The sequence below is a fragment of the Nuphar pumila genome, chromosome 5, assembly GCF_984573655.1.
Source record: "Nuphar pumila chromosome 5, dmNupPumi1.hap1.1, whole genome shotgun sequence".
NCBI classification, from domain to species: domain Eukaryota; kingdom Viridiplantae; phylum Streptophyta; class Magnoliopsida; order Nymphaeales; family Nymphaeaceae; genus Nuphar; species Nuphar pumila.
In genome coordinates, this window is record NC_143253.1 from 52,082,901 (window position 1) to 52,089,409 (window position 6,509).

Sequence of the window (6,509 nt, forward strand, 5' to 3'; positions counted from 1 at the left end):
TTGTAAGGTTATACCAGAAGAAAGTGTAGCTACACAACATAGAGTCTTAATTTTAGATCTTAGAATTAGAAAATGCCGCAAAAGGGATGACATAGGATAGATCCTAGAATTAAGTGGTGGCACTGAAAGGAGCTAAACAAGGAATGTTTGTAGAGTAGATAGTTAAGGAAGCTGATTGGTGTCTCGAGGAGGATTCAGAATCAATGTGGAATAAGATAGCGAGTGGCATGAGAAATGTGGCTAAGGAGGTATTGGGTGAGTCTAAAGGCGGTGCACCGCTAGGTAAGGATACATCATGGTGGAATGAGGATGTCAAATTAGCTATTAAGGTTAAAAGAGAGTGTTATAAAAATCTAAGAGTTGTGATAATGAGAATTTGGAGAAGTATATGATAGCAAAGAAGGAAGCTAAAAAAAGTAGTTTGAAACGTGAGAGATAAGGTATATAAGGAGGTTTATGACGAGTTGGATACCAAAGAGGGCGAGAAGGATATTTATAGGCTTGCAAAGATGAGAGATAGGAAATCGAGGGATCTGGGTATGGTTAGATGTATCAAAGATAAAACGCAAAGAATTTTAGTCAAAGATGAGGAGATTAAGGAGAGATGAAAAGATTCTTTTGATAAGCTATTTAATAGAAGTCATGCTCAGAATCTTGGAGACTTCTCCATTCCTTTTCATGAGATGAATCGTGACTTCATGCATAAGATTCAAAAGAAAGAAATTGCAGAGGCTTTGAAGAAAATGAAATCTAGAAGGGCAGTTGGCCTAGATGGTATACCTATCGAGGCTTGGAAATGCTTGGGTGAGAAAGGTTTAGAATGGTTGACAAATCTTTTTAACAAGATTTGGCGGACAAATAAGATGCCTAATGAGTGGAGGAAGAGTACTTTGGTGCCTCTATATAAGAATAAGGGTGATATACAAGATTGCATAAACTATCATGGTATAAAACTCATGAGTCAAAGCTTTGAGAGAGGGTGATTGAGTATAGGTTGAGGAAGATTGTCATGATATCGGAGAATCAATTTGGTTTTATGCCTTGAAGATCAACAATGAAAGCTATACATCTTCTTAGACAACTTACTGAGAAATATAGAGAGAGGAACAAAGATTTGCATATGGTTTTTATTGATTTGGAGAAGGCATACGATAGAGTACCTAGGGATGTTCTCTGGTGGACAATAATGAAGAAAGGTGTTTCTCTCAAGTACATTAGTATAATTAAAGATATGTACGAAGGAGTAATAACCAATGTCCGCACTTGTGGAGGGGTGACAACCAATTTTCCTATAACGGTTGGGTTATATCAAGGATCTGCATTAAGCCCTTTCCTATTTGCTATAGTGATAGATGAGCTTACGAGATCAATTCAAGAAAATGTGTCACGGTGTATGTTGTTTGCTGATGATATTGTTTTGATTGATGAGTCTAGAGCTGGGGTTAATGCTAAGTTAGAATTATGGAAACAAACATTGGAAGCAAGAGGTTTTAAGTTGAGTAAGAGTAAGACAGAATATATGGAATGTCGGTTTAGTAAGCAACGAAGTAGTGATGGGAGTGTAGTGAAGCTTGGTGAGCAAGAAATACCGGTGGATGACTGTTTCTAATATTTAGGATCTATCATTCAAAAGTATGGAGAAATTGATGGAGATTTAAATCATAGGATAAAGGTTGGGTGGATGAAATAGAAAAGTGCAACTGGAGTGTTGTGCGATCGTAGAATGCCATTGCGGTTGAAGAGAAAGTTTTATAGGACGACAATTAGACCCGCTTTACTATATGGTACAGAATGTTGGGCTACCAAGAGACATCATATTCAAAAAATGAGTGTAGCTGAGATGCGTATGCTGAGATGGATGTGTGGAAATACAATAAAAGATAAGATTCGAAACGAGGAGATACGTAAGAAGGTAGGTATTGCATCCATTGAAAATAAGATGAGAGAGAATCGTTTACGGTGGTTTGGACATATTCGACGAAGGCCTAATGATGCTCCAGTTAGAAGGATGGAGAAATGGGAAAATATATTAGTTAAAAGAGGTCGGGGTAGGCTTAAGAAGACTTGTATGGAGATGATAGGAAAGGATATGAATGCTTTGAACCTCACTGAGGACATGACATTAGATAGAAATGATTGGAGGAGAAGGATTCATGTGGAAGACCCAGAATGATTTTCTTTTTTGGTTCATATCGCCGACCCCAATTGTTTTGGGATGAAGGCGTAGTTGTTGTTGTTGTTGTAGTATTCATTTTAAGTATATATATATATATATATATATATATATATATATATATATATATATATATATATATATATATATATATATATATATATATATTAGGTGTCGGATTCTTCAGATCCGATAGTTCTAGTGCCCTTTAGGATTTTTTTGTGGCACTAGAGGGTGTACGGGGTTTATAGGGTAGTTTTTTTTAATATATAATTTTTTTCAAGCTTTAGGAGGAGGATCCACTTTGTAACAAGTTTGGATCTTACCCAAGATCCAAACCCATCAAAACACAAGTGGCGCCCCTAGTGGACGACTTTAGCCTTATTTTCAAATCTCCATTTGACTCAAAAGTCAAATCAGTTGTTAAAGGCTCATTATAAGACCTTTTGAATGGTGCATGCTGAATGGACAAGGGTGGGTGACAGCTTTGGAGAAGCCCCTCCATGATGACTAGTTGTAAGGAGATTGGAGAAGGGGGGGCGACAACCTTGGAGAGGCCCCTCCTCCATCATGACTTCTCCTCCTTAGAGCTTAAGAGCTCTAATGGAGGTCGAGGAAAGGGTCTTTTGCTATCTAAAGAAATTTTCTGCAAGTATTGTGAAGAAAAAAAATGTGAAGTGTGGCCTTTGTAGAACTTTTGCCTTTGAAGAAAACTTGTTTTGGAGTTGGGATTCTTGGTGAAGATCGACCTTGAGGTCGGTGTTGGACTTGAACTTGTCTGTGGTTGCTGGACGTCTGGAAGGGCCCACATCGGTCTGTTGTTCATACGTTTGTGGTGGTGTCTGCTGCTTCACAGTTGCACCTTTCTCATCGTCATCAAAACAGAAAACGTGTTTAGCGTTTTTGAGTTCCATTGTCTTTGTGTTGTTCTATTGTTGTTCTTGATAATTGTAATCTGCAAGAAACTTGTTTATGATTGATTGAATGAATGTTCTGAGATTTTTATGTTATTGGATGTTCTCAAAGTTTATTTTATAATCCTGCTCGTTATGGGTTGCTTACACTCAGTTTCTGTTGAGAAACGAGTTATCCTGTTATCAAGTTGTCTGAGACGACTCTAGTAAATCGACTGTATCAACCTGAATACTGGTCGGATTCAGGTGTTCTATAGCTTGTTGAAAAGCTAAGACGCCAATCTACAATATTGTTGTTAAGGCCTCTGCATGATTCAGCCATTTGTGTCCTTACAAATCGTTGTGAAGTCTTGGATGGCCAGAACCTTTCTGTACCCTATCCAGTACAGAACACTCCTGACAGTGTTCCGTATTTATTAGTTATTTTTCAATTCCTTGCATGAAATCTTGATTAGTTTGTTTATGTGAAAATTAAGACGTGGGTCTATAACTTTCATGTTTACGGTTTGTGTTGAATCATCTCGTAAGTTACTCAAAAATCTTGTTCTTTCTGCGTCTGTCACAAAGTCGATCCTGTTATAAAATCCTGACTAGGTTTTTGTGTTTCTTGAATATCCTGATATGCCCTGTGATATTTATAAAACTGAAACTTGATCTGGTTATATAACATCTTGTTGGATCTTATTGTGGTTTTGAGCTTTGCCTGATTCGATCGTCTGAATACCTGAAAATCCATGTTAGTCTGATTGCATGCTTAGAATCATAGTTCACATTTTACAATAGTTAGAACAAACTATATCTAGAATTCAAAAATTTGTAGATACCTATAGAAATATCCAAAAAATCCAAACATTAGCTTTCTAAAAAGGTCTCGGTTTGACCTTGAAATCTGTTGTTCGGAGTTTTTCGAAACCCTATCGTTAGAGGGTTCGAAAATCCTCTCGAACTGACTGTCTGTCAAGTTCGGACAATTTGTCGAAGACCAATCTCACTGGTCCAGACTTTTGTTCATGGATCGGACAAATCATATCCGATTCCTATGAACTCAGATCCATTAGAAAGGTGTGTGGGTCGCACAACTTTCTTGTTTTGACCACCTCTATCAAATCGGAGTGTTTAGGTCTCGAATTTCTGTTTTCCAGAGTCATGTTCGGACTCGCCTGCATTTTGATAGCTTTCGCGCATGTCGAGATCCAGTTGGATCTTGGATTGTGGGTCGGCTCCTATGCCGAGTCTGCATCATTGTGCTCGTTAGGGAACTTTAGACCGTTTTATATTTCTTTTTTCTTTGTCTATTTATTTTCAGCTAAGGGCATTATTGTCCTTATAATGCCCTTAGCTCTAAGAGTCGTTAGGGGTGCTCCCAATGGTTCTTTAAGCTTTCATTTGTCTATATAAAGTGGGTTAATCTCATTTCTTGTAACTATGTGTTTCTCAAGCACTTTAAGTTCAATAAGACCTATATTTTTTTGTGTTTGTGGCTTTGTATGTGTTTTGTATTGACCCATACGTGTTCCTTTTGTTTGTGCACTATTTTGTATGTTTGTACACCCATAAGAGGCATCTAGTTGTACACTTGTTGTTTTATTACCATATGAAACAAAACTTTAAATGAACACATGAAAATGACAAATAAACTTTATAAATTTATATACTTTTGCCTTAGCCATGAGTTGTAGAGAATGTAGATGAGGTCATTAAGCCTTTTGTGTTCTAATCTATTTCATATTTTTGTATGAATTTGATCAAAGAAGCACGAGTTTCTTTCACATCTACTTGCACTAGATACATGTTTGACTAAGAATGTGAATGACAAAAGCTCTCAAATTTAAAACTTTACTGCCAAACTTAATCCAACACGTCTAAAAATTCAAAAAAAAATGAGAAAACAACAATAGATACAAACACTATAAATAAATAATAAAATGAAATTGAAATAGACAAAATAAATTACCTGAATGTATCATGGAACAATTCTGCATTGTTGTATATCTCCCAATATCATAGAATGCATTATCATACATCTCTATTTCTTTGTAAATTTCATCTTGGATGCGATAATCATATATCAACCTCTCAATGCAATCCAAAATTCCCTTTTCCACTTCTCTGTTCAGTTTAAATGTAGGGGAGTATCTAAATGCAGAATCTAAATAATATGTTGCAGCATAAAGAGATTGATGAAGTTGTCCCAATCCACCTATGATCAATGATGCATCATATAAGCTTGAAGAGTTTTTTATTCACATTCCAATTATCTCTAATGGCCTCTTTTGCCTTATCCATAAATTCATAGAGATAACCCATAGCTGGTTTGTCTTCACTGTCAACTAATTTAAGCACTTTCACCAAAGGTATGATGATTTTCAACAGCTTCACGCAAGAGTTTCAGAATTTACTTCTAAATGCAATATCCACAAATTTTTTTTGTTTTCTTTATTTTGTGAATTAGGATATGTATTTTACTCATCTAATGAAAACAAATTTTTTAGTGCAATTCTATTCTTTACTAAACTTCGTCCAGTCAAAATTTTTATAGCAAATCTAGTAATTGCACTACGAATCAACTCAGCACCATTGAAATACTTTCTCATTAAGCTTAAAATTCATGCATGATTATAAATAAATTTTATAATTTCTTGGCAGCGTTCAACTATTTGTTTTATCTCATCCATGCTGCCAATGTTTTCAAGCATGAGGTTAATGTAGTGAGCAACACATGAGGTCCAAAAGAATATCTCATATTTTTCTGTCAATTCTTTATTTGATGTTCTATAATTTGTTTCATTATCAATGATAAATGGACTATATTTTCAGGTTTAACCTCTTCCACAACCTTATCAAACATCCTGAGCAATAGATCGGCCATCTTGAACATATCAGACAAATCAATTGATTTCAAAAACATAGTTCTCTTAGGGCAATAGACAATGAAATTTATTAAGGTTCTTGTCTTTTTGTTAGTCCACCCATCTGTCATGATGCTACACCCAATTTTTTTCTAATGACTACCCCATCTCATCTCAATATGCATTCGCTTCATTCACATTAACATCTACAATTTTTCTTCTCAAATCATGATATGGGCATTTTATATCCAGTCCCGATATTGGTTATGGCATTTGTCATGGTCTAACAATAAAATGAATTTGTCATATTGAAAGGAATGCAAACATCATAAATCAAAGTGCTATCAAGATATCTATTTATCTGATTCACCATGGTAAAACCAAACATATTCAGATCGATCATCATTTCATAAGGGAAAAGATAGAAGATCGAGGTTGAAGCATGATTTGTGAGATCGGAAAATCAGGTGGCTGATATTTTTACGAAAGGTCTATCAAAGGCACGGTTTTGGTTTCTAAAGGGCAAGTTGTCCATGATAAAGAAGATATGTACAGCTTGAGGGAGGCTATTAG